This window comes from Emydura macquarii, unplaced genomic scaffold, assembly GCF_026122565.2.
Source record: "Emydura macquarii macquarii isolate MOO-44397 ecotype Brisbane River unplaced genomic scaffold, CSIRO-AGI_Emac_v2 contig_3345, whole genome shotgun sequence".
Lineage (NCBI taxonomy): Eukaryota > Metazoa > Chordata > Testudines > Chelidae > Emydura > Emydura macquarii.
This window is the reverse complement of record NW_027133482.1, coordinates 1,729,286-1,752,718: the sequence shown is the minus strand read 5'-3', so window position 1 is coordinate 1,752,718 and position 23,433 is coordinate 1,729,286. Positions and strand designations below refer to the sequence as shown.

General features: G+C 50.4%; 1 protein-coding gene across 2 annotated transcripts in view; it reads left to right on the top strand.

Annotated features, from left to right (window-relative positions):
* The first annotated feature begins 609 nt into the window (after positions 1-609).
* Positions 610-23,433, top strand: part of LZTS3 (leucine zipper tumor suppressor family member 3) — a 105,302-nt gene continuing 82,478 nt past the window's right edge. For both annotated transcript variants that reach the window (XM_067533625.1, XM_067533622.1), the window contains exon 1: positions 610-771. The gene's annotated coding sequence lies outside the window, so the exon portion shown is untranslated. The remainder of the gene's footprint in view (positions 772-23,433) is intronic.

Here is a 23,433-nt window from a genome sequence, read left to right as displayed (position 1 = left end):
TCTGCATCGCTAATGTGCCTAAATAAATACTGGGTGCTAACGGTATGTCTACACAGCCTTCTAAACCTGGGCTCAGGCTCCAGTTTGAGCCCCAACCCCCCCCCCATCATCCACACACATCTGCTTGACCTGGGTCAGCAAGCCCCCAGGGCTTAGCTAGGCGGGGTGAGTCAGAGCCCCAGTCCTGCTGAGCCTGTGGTCCCGGCTATGATTTGCAGTGTGGACAGGGCTCAAGCCGCAGGCTGGGGTCAGAAGGTCCCTGCAGAGCGGGATGGCTGCGTTAGGATGGCTGGGCCACCCAGACCCAGCGCCTGGCAGCCCAGGCATGCAGCGGTGGCCCTGGCGGGATTTGACTCCAAGTCTCCCGCGCCCTGGTGCGGTGCCCGCACCCCCTCCCCTGCCGGGAGCGGCTGGGGGCAGCTCCGCACCGGTTTCTCGGCGCGGGGAGCGAAGAGTTAAAGGGAGGGAGCCGAGCCCGGCCCCACCCTCCCGCCGCCTGCGTTAGGCTGCCGGCTGGCAGGGGGCGGGCCGGGGGCCGGCTGCTCTTTGCCGCAGGAACGGGGGGAACGTGGCGGTGTGCGCTGCGCAGGGACACGGACCCCGCGGGCTGCCCGGAGCCGGCGGCAGCAGCAGCGGGGGCGAGGGCCGTGGCTCCCCGGCCGGGTGTTCCATGTCTGCCCGGCGCGCCGCGGCCGGCCGGGGGCGGGAGCAGGAGCAGCAGCGCCCATCCGGAGCCTGGCTCCCGGCGGCAGCCCAGCATTCCTGCCAAGAGTAAGGCTGGGGGGGGGGACAGCCCCCCCCCCCACACGCGCACGTTTTTTGGGGGGGGGGCTGCCTGTTGCAATGCACTTCAATGCAGCAGCTGGGCTGCAGATTGCACGGGCGGGGGGGTGCCTGGCGCATACTGGAGAGGCGGGGGGGCTTTATGGGGCGCTGATGGTTAGCCACCAAATCAGCCCTTTTTGGGGGGGGGGGGGGCTGCGATTTCTGCTTTGGAGAAACGTGTGTTTACTGGAGGTAGCAGCGCATCGCCGTGTTTTGTTGGGGGGGGTTGGGGTTTTTTGTTTTTGCTCTGCTGTGTCCATTGGGACCCCCCCCCCCCAAGAAATAAAGGGCGGGGGTCGGGGGTCGGCGGCGATGTCAGGAGTGGGGCTCAGGCCGGCCGGCGGCCCGGGTGCTGGGCAGGCAGTGGCTGTGAATTATGTCATTGCCTCCCCTGCACTAAGAGGGAGACTCGAGCCGGGGGCGGGGGGGAGCTCAGTGCCTGCTCTGCTTTGCACGGAGGAAAGCCGGTATTTACATCCAGCAAAGCAGGATGATTTCACGAGGCTCTCGGAAATGGGTCTGGGGTAGGACCCAGATCCCTTCCCCTGGCTGCGGTACTCTTCGGGGTGCCAGATCTGCTATTTTTTTAAATCCCCGGCCTACTGGAACCCCAAAAGATTGTGTGTGCACCTGCCCACCCCCGTTGGCCTGTATATAACCAGCTAACTCCTCCGCCGGTGTCAATCCACGGCACTCTGCGGACCCTCCGGCCCTAACAGTTTGTGCCGTGGGGGTGCTGAAAGCCATTGAACAAAACTGGAACCCCTCTGAGATGCTGGGAGCCATGCGTTCGATTGCCCTGTACCCCCTCCCTGTCCAGGAGACGAGAAAGTAAGTTGCTGTCCTGGATGAACGCTTGGCTTCCCTGTCTCCTGTGCTCTGCTTGGCGCGGGCTGGTGCCTGGCGCTGGCATGAGTGTGATGTTCCCAGCGTGGTTTCAGAGCCGAGCTCCCCGGGAGAGAGCAGGGCAGCAGCCTTTACTGCAGTGCAGCTGGCTCCTGCTCGCTTTCACGCCACCGCTGGCTCCCTGCATGATGTCAGCACTGGCTGGGGCACCCGGGTCAGCTGCAGATGAGCCGAGGGGAGCCCCCTCCTCCGGCGTCCGCTTTACTGGGGGCGTGTAGTGTGCGGGGAGGGGACTTAATGCCAAACTGCAGGGCCTCGAGGCCTGTGATCTCTGTCGAGAGGAGCTGAGGATCACCTAGCTCCTCTCCCCAGATCTGGGTTGTGTAAGCACCCAGCAGCGGGGTTTGGTACCACCTCTCTGCCAATCACAGCCAGCATCGGGGGGGCCTTGGTGGGGGAGGGAGAAACCTGACAGTTTATTTAAAAAAAAAGATCCCAAGTGGTTCATGTTCTTCTGCCATGGGGCAGCAGATCGATCCAGAAAGGGAGCTGGACTCCTCTTTGGTAAACTACCCGTCTAGTCTGAATAAGGGCGGCGGTAGATGAAGGAAAGGCCTCCTACAGTATAGATCATGGTCTGTCTGGCCAGCTGGCTCATAAACTCTTCCAGGCGGGGACTGAGCCTTGCTCTGTATCCCGTACAGGGCTGTGCGCGCCACCACTGACTAGGAAGTGATCAAGAGCCCATGACCGGAGCACACACTGTTTATAGGTGCCAATCATGAGCTGTTACGTTTAAAGAACCCTGGACACTTAGGAATGTCCTGTTTTTAGGATCCTGTGTTTAGGGCCTTTGAAGATCCCGAGGAATGAGGGCTGTGAGAATAGCATAAGAGTGCCATTTTTTTTGGTATAGGCTAGCATGTTTTCCATCATCGTGGGCCACTTACAGACTGTGGTGGGGTTTTTTACCCTCCATTAGAAGTAGATAAATGAGAACAGGCAGGTTGGGTTCCAGATCCCAATCTCAGCAAATGGGACGACTCTATTTACACAGAATCTGAGTCCCTTTTTAATTAGGGGAGGAATTGATCATAGCAATGTATTTAATTTAACATTGGGAGTCACTGAGCTAAATTTGAACATGGGCCTGGGAATCAGCTCTGCCACTGACTCACTGTGTGACCTTAAGTAAGTCACTTAGCTTTCCTCTGCCTCAATTTCACCATCCATAAAATACTTACCTGCCTCATCCAGGTGTAATGTTAATATTCATTTGTATTACAGCAATATCTAGAGGTCTCAATCAAGGATCAGGGACCCATTAAACTAGGCATTTTAATTAATACTTGCTTTTGAGATCTTCAGCTGGAAGATGGTGTAAAATATTTATTAATAAAATGATGATCAACTCAGTACCAAGCAGTGGAATGGTGCAGATATTATAGCTAGTCTGTTCTATATAGGTTCTCCTTCTGCTCTCGTCACTACAGTATCTGAGGACCTTCCAGTAGCGCATTAAGCAATGTGACTAACATCTGTCACATACGGTTCATTCTTTCTCTCATCCTTTCCCCAGGGGGAGAATTGTGTGTGCAGCGTAGTGTTGTTGTGGCTTGTTTGTGTATGCGCACACTGCTAGTGGCTATATGGTTTCACATGTCCATATATAGAATGCGACAGTATCATCTGAGTTCAGCTTACTCGTGGAATTATTTTCCCGAAACATTTGAAGACTGTTCTTTGGAAAACCTGGGTTACAGTTATAGGCTACGGTCCTGCAACCCTCTCACACGTGAGTAATTCTTAATCCATGACCCCAGTGCTCCTATTTGTGTGAGGAAAGTTTACTTGTGTCAACGAGGCACGCAGGATTGTGCTCATGTGTTCTTGCTCTGGTAGGCCCTGTAAATTCACAAATACATTATCCAAGTGCACAAATGCAGAGACCTGGTTCAGAGTGGAAGGATGGTCCAGTGGTTAGGACGTTTGCTAAGCCTGTGGGAAACCTGGCTTCAATTCCCTGCTCTGCCATGGACTTCCTGTGTGTCCTTGGGCAAGTCACTTAGCCTTCCTTTGCCTCTGTTTTCCCATCTGTAAAATGGGGATTTTCCCATCTGTAAAATGAGGATAACAGCCCTGCCCTACCTCACCCGGGTGTTGTGAGGATAAATACATTAAGATTATGAAGCACTTTGAGATCTACTGATGAAAGGTGCTATATTAGAAATAGGCATTATTAAGAATGGCATTGAAGGGAAAACTGTGTGACCTCCTAAGGGTAGTTCTGCTGGGGTGGGGGATTTGGCCTTGACAGAACAGCTAAAGAAACCTGGATCTCTAGGGGGATGTCACCATCCCGGGGTCCAATCCTGCAGTCATATTGCAGCAAGGGGGACTGTAGGAGCCTGTCTATGGTTTGAAAACTCCAAGTAGGAAGGGGTGTGAATTGCAGGCTGCTTGTTTGATCCTCCCACGTATATGGGACTGAGAGCTTTGAAACCGAGCAACTTCACGACAGAGAAAGGGCAAGCCTTAAAAACGACGCTGTTGGAGCTGTTACAAGGGTTGAAATCTTACCGACTTTACTAGGAGGAGAAAGGGGCATGGACTCTCCAGGAGAAGCAGAGACTCTGACTGTATGCACAGAGCTGTCAAATGCTTCCAGGAAATAAACGGGGGAAAGAAGGAGAAGGATATTTTTTCCTCTCTAATCTTTCTCAGTTACAGTCATGCTGCATGTTACTTGTCTTGAGAACGGCCATTCTGGGTCCATCTAGCCCAGTATCCTGTTTTCTGACAGTGGCCAGTGCCAGGCGCTTCAGAAGGAATGAACAGAACACGGAATCATCAAGTGATCCATCCCGTTGGCCATTCCCAGTCTCTGGCAAACAGCAATCCCTGCCTATCCTGGCTAGTAGCCATTGATGGACTTGTCACCCATGAATTTACTAGGTTTTTTTTTTAACCCTGTTATAGTCTTGGCCTTCACAGCATCATCTGGCAAGGAGTTCCACAGGTTGACTGTGCATTGTCTGAATAAATACTTCCTTTTGTTGGTTTTAAACCTGCTGCCTATTAATTTCATTTGGTGACCCCTAGTTTTTGTGTTAGGAGGAGTAAATTACACTTGCTTATTTACTTTCTCCACACCAGTCATGATTTTATAGACCTCTATCTATCTCAACTTAGTCACCTCTTTTCCAAGGTGAAAACTACCAGTCTTATTTATCTCTCCCCATACAGAAGCTTTTCCTTACCCCTCATCATTTTTGTTGCCCTTTTCTGTACCTTTTCCAATTCCAATATATCTTTTTTGAGATGGAGCAATCAGATCTGCGTGCAGTAGTCAAGATGTGGGCATGCCATGGATTTATAAAGAGGCAAAATATTTTCTGTCTTCTCCATCCCTTTCCTAATGATTCCCAACATTCTGTGAGCTTTTTTGCCTGCCGCTGCGCACTGAGTGGATGTTATCAGAGAACTATCCACAGTGACGCCAAGATCTCTTTCTTGAGTGGTAACAGCTAATTTAGACCCATCCTTTTATTTGTATAGCTGGGCTTATGTCACAACAGCGCAGTGGCGTACCGAGGGTCCGCCAAGCCTACGTTTGAACCCCCCACGCCTCATGCATCTCCCCCCCCATGCAGGGCAGGAGGGGTCCTGGCACCATCCCCCAGCTGCCCCAGGGAGGGGGTGTCTGTAACTGCGTGGGGTGTGTGGGGGGGGCAAATGCAGGCTTGGCTCCACCCCCACCTCCCTGCACCTACCCACCATGTGGTGCCCGCCTCTCCCGCTACAGCCCGGCACCAGCTCGGATGGGGCAGCCTCACCCCCCAGCCTGTGGAGGAGGGCTGGGCCAGCCATTCACGACACGCACGGGGGGGGAAGCACTGAGCTCCTGCACCCCCCACCCATCATGAAGGGCCAGCCCGGTGCACCTCTCCCCCACACACCTACAGCTCCAGCCCCGCAGCCCAGCAACAGCTTGGACGGGGCACTTTTGCCCCCCAGTCTGGGGAGGGGGGCCGGGCCAGCCCTTCATGACACGCAGGAGGGGGGGAAGGCGCTGAGAGGCCCCTCAGAGCCTCCTGGGTCCCCTGCCTCTGCCCGTCATGAAGGGCCGGCCCAGTGCCCCCCCACAGGCTGGCGCCTGGAGTCCTGGCCCCCCTCCTCGGTTTACCACTGCAACAGCGGTAAACATTATTATCAGATGTGTCCAAAATCTGAAAAGATGCAGCTATCCAAGACTCTGGGTGCCCCCATCCCAAAAGATTAAACTAAAACGAGATCAAAGGCAGGGCCCCGAGCTCTTCCCCCTGCACATACACACTGGATTTCTCCGAGGGAAATTTAAATTCTGAGTTGGGGTCCCTGCCACTCTCTGAGGGTAAACTGAGGCCCAGAGAAATGAAATGACTTGTCCCCAAGATCGCAAAGCAGACTAGTAAGGATCTGTGATGCTGTACTCCAGTGTTTCTCAACCTGTTAAAAAGCAAGGGCCCCCTAACTTCTGAAAATGTTAATAAGTGCCCAACACTCCATGTTCCACGGGATTTTATATTAACAGACTAACATGAGCCATATCTTGGAAGAAGGGCTGAGTATATAAGGCCGTGATATGACAGATGTCAGATCTAGTGTGGGTAGGGTTACCAGTTTTACACCAGGGGTGCACAACTCAAGTATGTACCTAGGTTAGAGGTGATGTTGGCCAAAGCTAGGAGGCTTTGAGCAGCATGCCAATGCTGGGGAATATAAAGTGCTGTGCCAATTTTTTTGCCATAGATTTGAGAGGAGGAAGGGGTGAGAGAGAGACAGGGAAGGAGGGTAACTGGTAAAATCTGGGGCTGTCATAGAGCAGTGAAATTGACAAGTTGTCTGGGCACTGGGCTTTGAGCCAGGAAGGGAGCCTGCCATCTGGCTGCCAGCCCGGGACGTGGGCGACTGCCACCCAATCCGAGCTGGGGCAGAGGAGGGAGGCTTCCGCGCCGGCTGGGACCCAGGAATGTGGGCGGGCGGCTGCTGCCCATCTTCAGGCCAGGGCGCTGGAGGCTTTCCCTCGGCTCAGAGTCAGGGTGTGGGTGGCTGCCACTCAGCTGCGAGCCCAGCTCACGAGATGCAGGAGGCTGCCACCGGGCTCCCACCTGGCAGCTGGGACCCGGTGGGATGCGGGTGCTGCCTCCCGCCTTCCCCAGAAGTTGGGGGCTGCTGCCCGTCTCCCAGCTCGGAGCTGGGACTTGACAGGAAGAGGGCGGCTGCTGCCCGCCTCCCCCAAGAACCGGCAGCTGCTGCTCACGTCTCAGCTGGGAGCTGCAACCCGGTGGGAAGTGGGGGCCTGCTGCCCACCTCCCCCAGAAGCTGGTGGCTACCACCCGCCTCCCACCTGGGAGCTGTGACAGGGCGAAAAGCGGGCAGCTGCGGTCTGCCTTCCCCAAAAGTCGGGGGCTGTCACACGCCTCCCAGCTGGGAGCTGGGACTGGCTGGGAAGCGGTCTGCTGCCATCTGGCTTCCCCAGAAGTCAGCAGCTGCTGCCCACCTCCCCTTCGCTCTGTTTTTCCCTGGGTACCCCCTGCCTGTAGGGTTCGGGTACCACAGGTTGAGAAACGATGCTGTACTCGCTCTGGTGCTCATACGGCCAATCCCAGCCAGTTTGGCTGCATTCCAAGGCACATTCAGACTGGAAAATCAGGCGTAATTTTATTTTATTTTTTTTTACCGAGGAAGGTAATTGTTCCCCGGGTTCATCTCCCAAGGCTCGTGGTGGATTTCCTCAGGCCTGGCAATGTTTAAATCAAGACTGGATGTTTTCCTAAAAGTTCGGCTCCAGGCATTATTTTGGGGAGTTCTCTGGCCTGTGTTATACAGGGAGTCAGACAAGATGAGCACAGTGATCCCTTCCGGCCCCTGGATCTATGAATCAAAGTAGTTTGGGTATCACAGCTGGGACTAGAGCCTTGGATGCCCTGTTTTTGCCACTGGAGCACAAGGCTGTATCCCAGGCTGTCTGCCCTCAGCTCATATCGGAGTCAGTGAGTATTCAGAGTCCTGAGTTGGGTCTCCATCCGCTTAGTGCCTCTTCTGGCTTAACCAGCTACCAGGCAGTGCTCCTTGGGGCAGGAGAATCCCGGGTGGCCTACAGCCGGGCAGAGCAGCCCTACAACACCCTGCTGACTGGCATGCTAGTATGGGGGACGTGGCCAGGGGCTCCCTTGCACTCTGACAAGTCCCAGTTTGATGAAATGGCCTCGGGGGGCCGCAGGGTGCAAGTTAAAGCGGCTGAGAGTCTGGAAGCACTTCAGCACCTTGTAAGATGAGCCCTGTCCGTTGTGTGTAGCTGACAGACTGCTGGCAGATCCTCTGCAGTGCTCAATGGAGCTTTCGGTGGGGAAGTTTAGATGCAGATTAAGATTATTGCTCTAGCGGAAGGACTGTGGCGGTAGAGGCTCGGTGCTCCAGTAGAAGGGAGGCAAAGGTATCCCCACGGTACTGAACGGATCAGGTATTCTCCTCTAAGGCCATTTAGGAAAGGGATTTTCTCCATTTCACTCTATCCACGTTGGCCCAGCCCTCACTTGAAAGTGAACATGACACACCTTAAATGGAGGATGACGACACTGGATCCTCTGTGACCTTCCACGAGTGGGAGAATGTTCCTTTGATCGGGTGGGTTCGTTAGTATCACGCTTGTGGAGGTGTCAGGTGGGCTCAGTGGCGAGTCAGGAGCCTTCTAAGGGGAAACCTATGTGCTGCCGGAAGTGGGGTGGGACATTCATTAGGCGGTGCTCTTCTCTGGGTCTGTGGAATCAACCCCGCAGCTGGCAGGGTGCTGGAGGTGCTGTGCTCCTCTTTCTGAGGGCTGGGAGAGCTGAGGGACGAAGCCTAGTGGGCGTCAAAATGCCCCATGGGTACATTGCAAGGGAGGGCTATTGGCATGGCCACTCTGGATTCTTCCCTGCTGCCTCCCAGAATCCCCTCCTGCAGTTTCAATTGGATACAGCTTTCTTCTCCTCTTGGCCTCTATGACGTAGTGTTGCTGTGTGCAGTTAAACAGCTGCTGCCTTCTGTGGTAGGGGAAGTGATTTTGTGTGTGTGTGTGCGTGAGATACATGCACAAATTCATTGTGCAATAGTTAAGATAGACATACACACACACCAGACATGAGACAAAGCAAAGAAATGAAAAATTAATCCACATGATCCAGTCCATGCCACCGCAGCAATAGCACACTAAAGACCACGCCCCATAACCTTAACTCTGCTCCTAATGACATCAGCCTTCCATCACCCCCCAGCCTGCCTTCCAAACGTGCAGGGCCCTCTTTTATGCACATACCCATTTACCAAGCTAACCCCACCCAGCACTTAGTTCTGGAGGTTTGGTGTAATTTGCTGTGTCTGGGGCAGAGGTTGCTGGGGGGCTGGTGTCCCTAGGGGAGCAGAACAAGTTTTTTCTGTGTAAGGTGAGTATGAAACATCACCACCAGTGTACGAGAGCGGAGAATGCTCAGCTGGTGGCATTGCACACTCCCAGCCCCTGCTGCATTCGCACAGACGTCGGGTAAAAACGCCATTGGACTTCAGCGGAGACTAAAACTGTGCTGATTCAGACCCCCTTTGCTCAGGCTAGGCATGAGAAGCCAAGCCCAGACTTTCAAAAGTGAGGTGTGATTTTTTTTTTTTTTTTTTGGCTGCCCCCCCATTTTGGGGGCCCTCCATCCTCAGAAGCATCAGGATCCTGCTGTTCAGAAAGCGCTAACTAACCTGATTTTTCAAAGGTGGTGGTGAGGGGGGTGATATTTCAAGGCATCTCCAGTGGGGTGCCCAAACAAAAGTCACTTAAAACTTGGCCTAGATCTCTGAAGTGGACTGTGTGTGAGCACAAGCAAATCCTCCTGAACTCGGGAATCTGGCCCCTGTGTTAAGACACATGGTTCCTGCAAAACAAGATTTGGGTGGAAAGAATGGAGAAGGAAAAGCATGTGGTGACGCATGGCCCATCAGTCCAGGGCTCACTCCGCAAACTCTTTGACTAAGAAGCCTAGAGGCTGATCCAATTCCAGAGAAGCCCGTGGAAAGACTCCCATTGACTTTAGTGGGCTTTGAATCAGCTTTCTAATGAGCTGCACTTGAAGGCAGGTGACTTCTCCATGAGCTTAATTAAAAATCAGGCCTCAAAAAGCAATCCCTGCCGGTCCGTCTGTGTTTTGAATACAAAGGAGGATAGAACGCACAGGGAACTTGTTGTGTTAAAGCTATTGGGCTGAATCCTGCCATCTGAATCTGATGCCAGGAAAAACACAGCTCAGCTCCCAGATCTTAGCTTGAGTTTTTAACATCTGCATTTAGATCACATCCCTCCCCGCAGAAACTTCTACCAACAAGCTGAGCACATTGACTAGGGAAGGTGTTGCAAGGGGGTGAAAGATTTCAGTAGCACAGAATGGTCCTAGAGAGACGGTAGCAGGAGCCCCAACGAATTATAGAGGCGGGTGGGTGGTGTTAATTAGCGTTTCTGTCTCAGTGGAATAGGACAGAGAGCCTCAAACGTTTCCAGAGCATGGAGCCCATCTTAATAGAGAGAATGTTTAGTAGACCAACCCTCCGCACACCCCTTGGGATCAAATAACTTCCCTGAGACAATCCCAGTAATTTCTCACATGGAAACAGATTTAATAACCTGAAGTCGTGAGTCCATATCCCACAATCATGAGATCATCTTAAATAATAAACGTTGGCTTTTCTTTTCTTTGCCCTTTTTCCCCTAGCCTCGCTTTTTTTCCCTGTAGCCACCAGGGCTAGTAACTATCTTTTTCATAAATGAAAATTGAGCTGGAATCCCGCACGAAAACAGCTGGGGCTTAAAGAAACACAGTAACAATTGCGAGGCTCATGATAAAACTGAGAGTTGGCAACGCCTATTTTTCGTTGTCTTTGTCAATGTGATGAAGCAGGTGGAAATAAAAAGGCTATTAGCACCACATGGCCAACCAGCATTCCCTGTCTATGGACCACAGCGTGAGACCCTCTGGGACAGCAGATGGGGCAATGACATGGCTTCTGGCCTGTGGGTGGAGAATAGGACTGAGGTTTCTTACAAAGGCTGGTCACGGCTTTCACGTGCTCCAGTGCGCTCCACTGGATGGAATGTCAAATCATCTCCGTATCGCCCTCCAGTGTCTGGAGGCCTACAAGGAAACTATGACCCCATTACTACTCCTAGCGACCCAAGTAGCAGGGTCCTGAATCATGGGAGCAGAATGCTTTGGGTTGCGCATCCCATGAAGTGTCTGCGCGGTAGAGCTGAAAACCAGGATGGCTGTATATACGCAGCTATGGGTTCATTATCCTGTCCTTGGTAGCTTAACTGAGCTGCACCACCAAGGGCCGACCTCTTTCACTTCAACAGGGCAGCTCCCCACGCCTGCTTCTAACAGATGCTGGCAGGGAGTCTGACTTGCACTGTGCGTTCGAGATTCATTGGTGCAAAGCTAAAACTGTCACTGCTGCTGCTGCCCAGAGTGGAGCCCAGCAAGATATAAATAGATAAGTAGCCCTGGCTTCTTTTAGACTCTCAGGACCAAACCCTGATCTTGATTATGCTGGTGCAAAGCTGAAGTAAGTCTGTCAGTGACAGAGCCCCAGCTGGGAAGAAATGCGATCGTATTATTAACACATTTTCTGCTCTTCCCACAAACAATCTCACAAATATTTATTAGCTGGAGAAATGACTTGGCAGCTCCAAAGCCAGTTTATGTAATGCTAGACGCTTTTAAATATGTGTCATGAATTACCCAGTTCCATTGGTACGGGGCCCAATGACATGTTTTCCTGTGGAATCAAAACAGCAGACATAATAATAATGATCCAAGCCAGGAAAAACCAGGATAAGCAATTTCTTCTCTTTTGTGGCCATCACCTAGAAAATGCTGCTGGAAGTTGGTTCCATGCGGAAGGTGATGCACACCGATCAACCTGTACGAGATCCTTGCTGTGGAGTAAACCATCAAAGAATGGTTTGAGTTTCGTAAGAGATGTGATAGCAGACGCCCAGACATAATAGACACAGTTTCATATTGTCGTGAATTAACTCGCATGTATGTGTATGCTGCTGCTGGACAGACTCAGCAGTGTTGGACTCTGTGTGTCATAGGCCCTATACTGCTCTGCACTATAACCTACCAGCAAAAAAGCACTAATCGTTCGGACCCCGGCTGGGGTGCCTTAAACCATAATCAAAAATGTGTATCAAGGAGTCGTCGTGGTGGCCTATTAAGTTCTGACAGCCCCCAAGGAGGGGAGTGTTGGAGGCTCAGTGCAATTCGAGTTGCTTAGCCGCTGTCCTACAGACCTAGCATAGTTTCAGGTGCTTGCTTGGCTATTCTGACCCCTGTAGCATGACATCTTCCGGTTGACAGAGACTGAGTAACTTTATAGATGTCTCAGTTTCTGCACAGCACGGCACATAATAAGACAAAATACAGATACTGTATTGCTTGCAGCTGCACATAGATAACGGTGGTAGGAGCAAGTTATCCTTGAACGTCTGGGGGTACACTGTTTCATTGCCAAGGGGCATGCTTTTACTCTGCCCCTCCTATCACCAGATGTTGTTTTGACAACCCCAATTATCATGGTGAGAATGGAATATAATTAAAAATAAAAACCCAATGAAAATAATTAGCATATATAATAATAAAAAAATAATTAAATACAAATTATTTATAAGAAAATATAAATAATCATCACTTAAACAAAAAAAAAAAGCTCCATCAACCCCTAACTCCACAAAAAATATTGCCAGTTAGACCAAAAAATCCACTAACTCCCTAGCAAAGCCCCTAAAAAAATCCATTCCTATATAGAGCCTTCTAAATAACTGCTTAACTCTCCAAACTTAATAAATATAATATATTTAATTTTAAGCTTTATATCTAACTAATATATTTATTAAAAACCTTACACATTAAACCTTATTAATCTGCAAATCAAATATACCGTGTCTCACTAATATCCGCACTAATCACAAAATATCCAGAATCAGCACCATACAGGATGAAACACACTGGGAATTATTCATGGCATTAGAATCTAGTCTTATCTAGTGGTCAGACCAGCCAGCTAGTAATCGTGACTCCTGTCCCTGGTTCTGCCACTGTCTCGGACCTAAACCACTCTGTTTCAGCTGCCTATTCGGTAAAACAGGTATAATTCATGGGGATGTTTTATCATTTGTATTATAAAGCACTGAAGAGGCCACAGCAAAGAGCAGGACATTGTACTGACAGAGTCCCTGCCCTGGAGACCATGCAATCCAAATCAAATAGATAGGAGAAGGGAAGTACCATTGGCCCCATTTTATAGATGGGGAAACTGAGGCACAGGGGGATTTGCCCAGGGTAATCCAGGAAATCTCTGGCAAAGTTGGGAATTGAATCCACATCTCCTGAATCCCTGGTCAGTACCTTAACCAAAGACCGTCCTTCTCGGGGATGACTCATGCTTCTACAGGGCTTACTGTCAGGATATTGCAATATAAATTGCAACTCCGACTGGGTGATACGGAGCAGCTCTGTTGGCTGTCTGAAAATACCAGCAGGCTCATGTACAAGAAGGGGACAGGCAATGCATGTGCAAGGAAGTCGGTGCGCTTGTAAATGCAGTGTGGAGGAGGAAGCTGTGGGGAGCACGCTTGCCTGTTGATGTCCAGATGGTGGATTCCTGGCTGTCAAATATTAATCTCTGCCTGCTGGAGCAGGGCGTTTTGTCTCCCGGAAGATGCTTCGCTCTAGGTTTTGGATTTTTGTGCCAGGAAAGTTGGAGATGAAAGCACTGCAGTCAGCGTCTCTCCACCATTCAGCTGCGCCTTGAGCTGTAACATTCCCTCTTACCCCCTTTCCTTCAAAAGCAGCGCACGTGGGGATCTTTGCAGACTGGCCTCTCCACAGAGCTGGACGGCAGTTTTCACTGGCCAGCTGCTGGGGTGGAATTCCCAACGAGGTGTGGCTGTCGCCTTTGAGAAGCTGCATTCGCAGGGAGCCTGTCTGCGTGGGAGGAGGGGAAATCTGCTCCCCAGGAGCCAGTGGGGGTCAGTGGGTCCATCTCTGGGGCTTCCACTCTCCAGTCACTGCTGGCTGTCAACCCGTCCCACATGGCCAAATCTGGTCTCTCACCTTTGTGAATCAGGAGTCGCTCCATGTAAGCCCAGGGAGTCTGAATCAGGCGTTTCTGAGGTGTGTATGTGGGGGGGGGGGAATCTTTGGTTATTTTCACTGTCATCAGCTCCCTATGTTGGACTGGAATGAGCAATTAAATCTCCAGCCACTTCTTTCTCCGAGTTACTGAGCCAAACTCCTCCCTAGTGGACCTCCACTGAATTTGGTACAGTTGCAGCAGGTATGAACGGAGTGCAAATTCCCCCCCGTCAGTATCTCTCTTCCCATTAGCAGTAGACATGGGGATGAAGACAGGCACTCTCGAACCTGCTACTGCACAGACCCTTCTCTGAGGCCCTTTCAAGCTTCCCACGGCATCTGTCCTCCCACAGATGAATGCAAAGGCCTCTTGTGGATGCACTGTGCTGAGATTCATGGGGGGTGTGAGATGATGAGAACGACGCACTGTTACCAGATTTGCCCGTCACCTTGGGGTTCGCTCATTTATTAGGGTTACTTTCCTGGAAGGGGGTGTGTGATTCTGTTAATGTACTGCTTGTGTTACTTGTGTGTTCATATGGCTACAAGTCCCCTCCCAATGGAGCTATCCTGCAGGACCTAAGGTTTTCAGGGCTGGGTTCCTCCAGCCCAGATTCAAATAATGCGCCCCCCCCCCCCACACACATCCCAGATTAACCAAGTGCATCTGAGCAGACCGGGCTATCATCACTCTCAGCTGATCCCTTATATGCCCCTGAACTCAGCAGGCTGGGTGACACAGCATTTTCAGCGGCCACCCTTATATGCCCCTTTGCACCGCACCAGAATAGAGCGCACTTCTGAGCAGGCTGGGTCCAAACAGCACTTTCAGCTGCCACCCTTATATGCCCCTGGAGTCCGTAGGCTAGGCAGAGCAGCACTTCTCAGCTGCCTTCCCCTCTCACTGTACAATTATTCTAGCAGTAACCCCCTTGATGAGCAAACCCCACAGGATTTTTGGGCACTCCGGGGATCTTTGGCTTAGGTAAAAGAAGCGTTGCTGCAGAGCAAGAGAGGGAAGCCAAGAACACAAAGGAGTAAATGAAGTTTGGAGAGAGAGACTGGCAACCAGTGTGATTATAAGAGTTATTTTATTGGCAGGTACATAAAACTTATACTAACAGTGATACCATACAAGGAAAGAAAAACAATCAAAGGGTTACAATACTACACAATTACAGTTGGGGTTTTGGAGAAAGCTAGCCCAGGTTTGATTACAAAAGTAGAAAGTTACGCCTGGACTAAAAGAGAGAGAGTGTTGGGGGAGGAGGGTGGGTCTCAGCTCTCCGTGCAGCTCAGAGGTTCCCAGGAGACAGGCTGTTCAGCTTAGGGTCCGGAGTGCTTGAGACAGGCAGAGCCCCCAGCATGATCAGTCAGGACAAGGGGAAGTCCCAGTGGAGCTGATGCAGCATTTGGATCCAGGCATCAGAATCAGGAGTTTGAACTTGGGTCAGGGTTTTTGTAGGGAAGAAACAATGGTTCAAGGGAGAACGCTAGGTTTGTTTATGGGTTGACTATGACTCAAGGGAGTATCCCAGAGTGGTTTTCTTTATGCTGGACAATAGGAGCTGATCGTTCCTGGCTATGGGCAGTGTTCCTTCCAGGGAGCTCCCAATGCAACCAGGCAGATGCAGTGTTTTGGAGATCAGTTACTAGAATGGTCTGATAACTGCAGAGCTGGGTGTGTGCAGGTGTGGGTTCATTTACATCAGGAGCAGAGATCTCCCATCATGCAGTGCGCCCCTGCTTTGCCAATCTCAGAGTTCAGTGCGGTCCCTGCTTTGGAGCGTGGATCTCCATTAGCTAGGCTAATTCTTGTTCCATCTTCGATGGAGATGAGGCTAGGGGAGTTGTATCACCCTTGTTTGGAGTGGTTTAGGTGTGTCTCCCGCTGCCTTTTCATTGCTTTCGGTTTCTGGTTCAAGCAGAGGCTGGGGGGTGGGTGGATTCAGGTGAGCCAGAGAGAGTTGGGGTTTTGCACCCTGGTTCCCCAAAAACACAGAGCTGATAGGTGACAGCACTTTCCCAGCCCTGCCTGCTCTGCTGCCTCACGTCTGCAGCGGAGGAATCCCAGGACAGATTGACCCCTGAGTTTGAGAGATCCAGTGCCCTTCTCGAGCCGGGTTTAAACAACACGGCACCACTCTTCAGCAGATTAGGCTCCTGCCCTCCTGGTTAGTTTCTAACCACGGCTAGCAGGAAAGCCCCACTGTGCGGTAGGGGCACAGATGGTGTCACAGCGTGGCTGGCCTTTTAAAGGGAAATGGGTCTCAGCCCCACCTGTGACATTGTTAACTCACCTGTGCAAACACTCAGGCTGGAACCCGAGCTCTGGGACTTTCCTCCCTCCCAGGGTCCCAGATCTCGGGCTACAGCCTGATCCTGAATGTCTGCGCAGCGATTTTTAGCTGACATGGGCCAGCCACGGCCGTGCTGCAGGTGTTTTATTCCAGTGTAGACGTACCTGACCTGGTGTTAGGCCCCTGCACAGGGGTTAATTACATGTGGACCTGGCAAATATCTCCTTGAAATCCCTCTGTACTGATAGGGAGGGGGAAACGTTCTGTTATTAATTAACATCTCAGATGTCACGGCGATGGGCGCCATAACAACGATGTTTAATATTTGTATCACAGTAGCCCCCGGGTGCCCTCATTAGGCCCCCTTGTGCTCAGAGCTGTACAAACGCACATCAGGAAACACAGTCCCTGCCCCAAAAATCTAACTTGGCGGGAGAGAGAGTTCTGGCTCCACTTTGTAGGCCCTGATTCAGGAGAGCACTTGAGTACATGCTGGAGTTCAATGGCATCTAAGCATGTGTTTAACGTCAAGTACGTGTTTGAGTGTTCTCCTGAACTGGGGTCCTGAAGAGCATCTTGGGGGCTGCTGAGCCTGTGCGTCTGTGCGCTAACGTGTCTCACAAGGAATTTTGCAAGTCGTGACGTTTGTTGATGCTTGAAAACATGAATGTGTATGAAATAGTGCAGGGATCAAATGTGCCGCTTCTGCATCTGTTACGAATCTGGATTTCTTCCTTTCTTTTGGCTGTTGTTAAATTTTGAACTACCATGAGTGTGTTTGCTGCTGTTAAAGACATTCTAACAGGCCTGGGGACCAATCCTGCAATCACTAACGAGCCTACGTAGTTGGACCCGGGGAATGGTTCCAGGCCCGTCAGTGGGCCCGCTCGTGCGAATGATGTTGCTCAGGATGCATCGCTCTTTGTGGGGTTGGCACCGGGGTGAGCCCTGAGCCTGCTGTCACACACACGTGCTTCGCCTCACTCAGGCGAGCAGAGTCAGCAGAGCCAGTAGGACTATTCCTGCAAGTCCTGGTAAGTCTGTGTGTAGATCTCTGCAGGATCAGGACTTTAAGGGAAGGTGCTGAAGGCCGGGACTGCCTCTTACAATATATTTGAACAGTGCTAACTGTCGTGAGACCTGGATCCTGAGCAGAGCCTCTAGCTGTTACAATGCAAATATCAAATCATCAGCGTCGGAGCCTGAGGTGAGAATGCAAAGGGCCAGTATCCCTTGTAGCCTACCTCACACTTACACGCCCTCAGGCCAGGTGGGGGTGTGCATTCCTCTCTTCCTCCCTGTGCAGTTCTGTGGAGAATGAAAGGCCTTACATCTGCACTCCTGCGTGTTTCCTGTGTCAAAGGGATGCTGTTAATGTGAAATCTCATCAGCTATGAGGATAGTTTCAGGTCCTGCCCCTGAGTCTCTCTGGCAGTCTGGGGTTTCCCGATGTGGCCTGATCCTCTCCTATAATGAATGCCAATTGGTACTCAGCTAAGGAGAGGAGTGTACTAAGGTTCTCGCCCCAGAATCAGACACAACAGAGTCAGGACTGACTAGTTCAATGTCTTGTAGGGAACCCCGGGGTGTATGGCAAAGGCACTCACACAGAGAGCAAAACACAACCTAACCAGCTTTATTAATTACCATGAATAGAGACAAGAAAGCTCCAAACCACATCAGCAAATAGCAATGACAGAGTATTAGAGAAATCTTAATGGCTATCCCTTGCATAGCATACACTCCCAGATTTCTATATTCACATCCCTTTCTTGGAGATCTGATGTCAAGAGATGAAGAGACAAAGGACCAGCCCTGTCTCTGGCATGGCAAATGAGTTTGATGGTCCAGATCCCCAATGCTTAAAGACAGATGGTCGATTCTAACACTAAAATATTGAAGAGTGGAGGGCTAGCTAACTTCTTCATGCAGGCTCTTGCTTATATAGGCCTGGGAATCACCAGGAATATTCATACAAACACCCAACGTCCTCTGTCCATATCCAACTTCCCTCACCCTCCTAATACTGGGTGCCTTTACCTGATAGGCTAGCAGATTGATCCCTGTTTAATCATTACCATATTGCTGAAGCAAGTTTGTGGTGAGACGTCTGCCAGCGAGCCTATCCTAAAACATCCAAGTTTAGTATCCGTTCAGTATTCCTGCAGTTGCTTAGTCTGATTTTATGCCAACTTTCCTCTTAAGAAAGCTATTCCCAGTTCTCCAAAATCTAAAGTGACTGTTTTATCTGTGGTAAAGGTCAGAGGCTTTGCTTCACTTGTGCTAACTTGTTTAAGCCAGAGTCTTACAGGATGCAGGCCTGTTCCTTGCGTTACTGCTAAAATAAGACTAAGACGGCCCTACGTCACATTTTCCTATTTTTAACAATGTTTGCCTCTCCCTGGCATGGCAGGAAAGACCCACGTGTGAGCATTCCTTGTCTTCACAGAATTTCTTCCACTTGCTCAGGTCCTAACGCTAATGGAGAGCCCATGGATGCTGGGTTTACTCCTCTACAGCTGAGAGTAGAATCTGGCCCAGTGTTTCACAGGGAGGCCAACTGGTTTGCTCTTGCTTTGCATGCCATTGGGTGAGCTCCCAAGGCAATTTCAAGAATCAACTGAGTAGCTGGTGGGCAAGAACCTCAGCTGGCATAAAGAGATGTTGCTCCGTTGCTTTCAATGGCAATACGCCACTTTACTCCAGCTGAAGATCTGCTTTTTAGGGAGGATTGGACTTCTGATCAGAAAAGGCGATTGGTCATTGGGGCCTCTGGTTCCTATTCCCAGCCCCGCTACCGACTTGCTATGTGATCTTGGGCCAGTAACCGAATTGCACTGTGTCTCAGTTTCCCCTTCCTGCAAAATGAAGCTAATAATACCAAAACATGTCTTCAAGGCGTTATAAGGCTGAATGCAATTTTTATAAGCATTTTGAGGCCTGTGGATTAAAGGACAAAGTTCTATGCAGTATTGGCCATCCTCAATCATTTCTTTTCCCCCTTTGTTTGCATACTTCAGATATCTGTCAAGTGCATTTTACTCTGTGTGCTTTGGTTTACAGCATTTAAAGATCCTGAATGGGTGAGTTACAGTTAAAGCTGCAGATGTTTTTGAAAGTCACCAAATAAAAAAAAGTTACCCTCCCATTCTGTTGGTATTCCTTTTTATCTACCCTCAGGAATGTGCTAGAGGGAGACCTTGCTATTTCTTATCTGGGAGAGAATGCTTGTAAAATAGATTACACAGTGAGATTGGAGGATTAACAGTCAAATATGACATCTTTTTCTTTTGGGTCATCTCTCTGAATCCAGCCCGGGGCTTGCGAAGCATGACATGAGTCATTTCCATCTGATGCTGGTTTGGTGGCCCCTGTGAGTTAATACTCTCCATCAGATTCCTAGCAGAATGCATCCATGTCATCAAACCCACCCCTGTGGAGGGTGCACATTGGCTCCTTTGTTGGCGTCTCAGCAAAAAACAGTATTACCAATCCCTGTGATTTTATCATGAGTCTCAAGATATCGGATATTTTTTCTTCAAGCCCCAGCTCCTGGAGTCATGTGAGCAGGGGAGAGTCTCGGCTTTCTTTTTTTTTTTTTTTTTAATCCAGTTTCTCGCCCTTGTGGTTGCCAAGAAGAGATTGAAAATGTGACCCATTTGTTTTCTAATGGCTCTGAAACCAGAAGACAGAGACCCCAAATGTATTGAGATTGGCTGGGGTTTTTTTAATCTCATGATTTTTTGCAGTTAGACTTATGGTTTTTAAACACTTGGGGCTGGCGGTACTGAGAGAGACCAACAACTGAATGGAGCTTGGAGGCTGAACTCCTTTCTCATCCCTACAGGTGACCCCTCCAGGTCAGAGGCAAGACCTCTTGGGCGGGGAGGGGGCAACATGGCAGAAACCTGTCTGATAACCATCATCTTGGCCAACACACCAGGGCTTGAAGTGGCAACCTCCAAAGAATGAGTTTGAAACTTGAGCTAAGGAGCCAAGCTGTAACAGATCCAATGTCCTCTCTCAAGAACATTGTTAGCTTTAAAATTCATATAAACAAACAAAAGCAAGCCACCAAGCAGTATCTTATGCACAAATAAGGGGCCTGAGGTATGGTCCATTGCAGACACTGAGGAAAAGATGAGAACAGTTGGTGAGGAGGGTGAATCAGACGTCTCCGTATGTGGCGTGGATCTGTAACCTGCTCCAGGGGTGTGAACTGAAAGTTCATAAGGGTAGAATACCTTTTGGCCCAGTGCTTCCTGCTGTCATGATCCATGCATGCATTGTTGAATGGTAAGGAATGAGGTGTCTCAGAGAGGTACATCTGAGCAAACCTAGAGAACTTATTCCTTGAGCCAGATATAAGTCCGCTGCTTTGAATTGCAGCATGGAATGCAAAGACACAGCAAAATGCTAGGAAGAGGGCCCTTTGCCAGCACATAATGTGATGGTTTCAAAGGCATTGTTCCCTGCTGGCGTTGCACGATGGAGGAGCTGCTCTTTGAATGTTTAGAAGGTATTTGTCAGGTTAAAGACACTGTGGCTGAGATCTCAAAGCTGCCAAAAGGGATTTAGATGCCTGACTTCCTTTCAGATTAATAGGATTGGGCGCTGAGCTGCTTAGAAAATTGCACCTTATTCAAGCATTCCACTCGGAATAATGAAAACAACATTTTTATTGGCCTCATACCTAAGCTCCTCGGTTCAGCCTGCAGATCAGGAGAAACTAATGGTAAAAAGCCACCATACCTGTGCAGTTGATCTCTTGAGGTGGGGAGAATGTTGTTTTCCTGCGCTCTGGTTTGTGTAGTGGAACCTATGGGCTGCTCGGGAAGGTGGGATGGAAAAAAGCGGTTCCTCCTTCAGAGAAGGCGTTCGGGTAGCTAACATTCGGCTGTGTGCTCCTTAACAAGGCAAATATTAATAAAAACGTGTAAATGACCTGAGGAGTGTCACGCTGCCCTGCAGCGTGTGTTAATCAAGAGCAAGGGTGCTGGGCTAGTGCATGGAGAGCCAGGAAGTGAAACTGACTAGCCTCGAGCTCTTGGCCAAGTCCAGCAGAAAGCTAAAACTGCCTGACTCTTCCCTTGAATAGTAAAGGGGGAGGGAGGAAGATATATTGGATCATCTAGCTCATCCCAGTGGGGGGCCAGCAAAAAATCCTAATATGTTCCCCACTGCTCTTTTACATGGCCTCAAGAAGGAGAATTCCTTGATTTTTTTCTGGGAATATCTTACAGTCTCATTGGTGCAAGTCCTGGGCACCGTTTACATCCCCAAAACAGGACTTAGATGGGGATTAACTGGTGCCTATATAAACTTTGTGCTAGCCTCTGGCTCAGCTGTGAATTTCATCCGGGAGTCCTGCTACTCAGATTTCCATCTCACAGCTTCCTCCCACTTCTCCCTGTTAGATAACTCTCTGCATTGCATCTCTCCTGCCCAGATTTACTTGCACAGAGGATGGTTAACGGGTCCCCCAGCTCCTTCCCTTCGGATGCTTCCAGTCTGCCCCTGGAAGCCCAGATCCACGAGGACTGGAACACTCAGGCGTTTATGAAGTCAGATCAGGTTAAAGAGATCTAAAGACATCTTGGTGGGGAGCCTTGAAACTCTCTTTGAAAGCAAAAGCAACGGCTCTTGGCCGACCTTAGCCCCAGAGAACAGGCCGTTCGGTGATACTGAAGAGGCAGCCTCTTCAGCTGAAACGAGGCTTTTGTGCAGAGGAAAAGTGAGCAGAATAGAGACGTCAGGCAGATTGCCAGCTTAGCTGCCAACAGCAAAGGCAACTTCACTGGTTGTGATTAGATTTCAATTGCACTTGGTTAGAGAGGGCGAGAGTTTGTCTCTGTCCCGGCCCTGTAAGGAGCATAGCCATGCCTGTCTTGGGGCTTGGTGCAGGCAGTGTATGTCAGGGGGATTTAGCCCTTCATCCTTGGCTTCCGGAAATGCAGGCCTGCAGCACATCTAGACTGCAGGCAGTATGGTCACTGCCCCGCCAAGGGACGGGGCTGTCTGAGGCACATTTCCCCCTGTCTCCCGTGAGCTGGATCCCCTATGGGACATGTTTCCCCACCCCAACCTGGGGGGCGGGCTGACTGCTGCCACAGGTCTATGCTTTGTCCTCGCATTTCCCAAAGGAATTTCTTGTCCGTAAAAATTAAAACAACTCTCGCTTAATCCTGTTCCCAAAGAGGCTTCATGTAGATTTTGTTCCGGGACTGAATTCTGTTCTATTCTTTGACACCAAGCTGTAATGAGAAAGAACTCCAGGTCTGAGCACTCTGTGTACATCACCTGGTGAGGGGCCTGGCTTTCCTTCTCTATGCCTGATAGGCCATATCCCCTGCCCTGGCCCTGCTCAGATCAGGTTACCTGATTTCTAAGCTGGCTGTACCTGTTCAAACGCCAGTGCCATCCTGCTGGTACCTGGAAACGTCTGTGTTCAGAGAACCCCCTGTTTCAGTGCAGAGTTGATCTGGTCCATTTCTTGTGTCCCAATAACCCAGCGCTTAGAAATGAAGGAGCCAGGTGCTGCAGATGCACCCCAAGTATTTAGGTACTGGTAGGCTAAAAGAATCTACGCAGCCTGCATATTCATTTTCTGGATCGGCACCGCGCACGCAGCCGAATGTATCATCCGGGCCCTCCATCCCTCATCTCACCTATTGCAACTTCTTCCTCTTTGACTCAGATAGATCCCATCCTCTCTCACTTTTAGCCATTCAGCAGACTGCCTCGGAGATCACTTCCTGGCTCGTCAGCTGGACCACATCACCCCTCTCTTTGCATCATTCCTTGGCCCCCACCTTCTCTGTCACGTCAAACCCAAATGCTTCTCCCTTCCCAGGCCCTTCGCTGCAGGTCCGCACCTAACGTAGCCTCCCTCATATGCTATCAAGACAGCAACTCTGCGAGTCCACCAGCTGTCATCACCTGCTTGTTACACTGTTGAACCCGAGCCTCTGTTTTCTTCCATGCCACCCCCAGCACATGCAAACAGCTCCCAGTAAATATCCACAGAGCCACATCATTGACCTCTTTCCAATCCCGCCTTCAAACTCTCCTCTGCTGTGATGGCTACAAAAAACATTGCCCAGGGTTAGGCCGCTGATGCACTCTGAGCACTGCTTCCCATGCTGGCGTGGACCGTCTCCTCGTTGTGTTGTGCTCTCAGCTGTATCCATCTGTCTGCTACACCCACCGGTTGTCTCATCTGATACTTGGAGACTAAGTTCTTTGGGGGCAGGGACTGTCTTTTT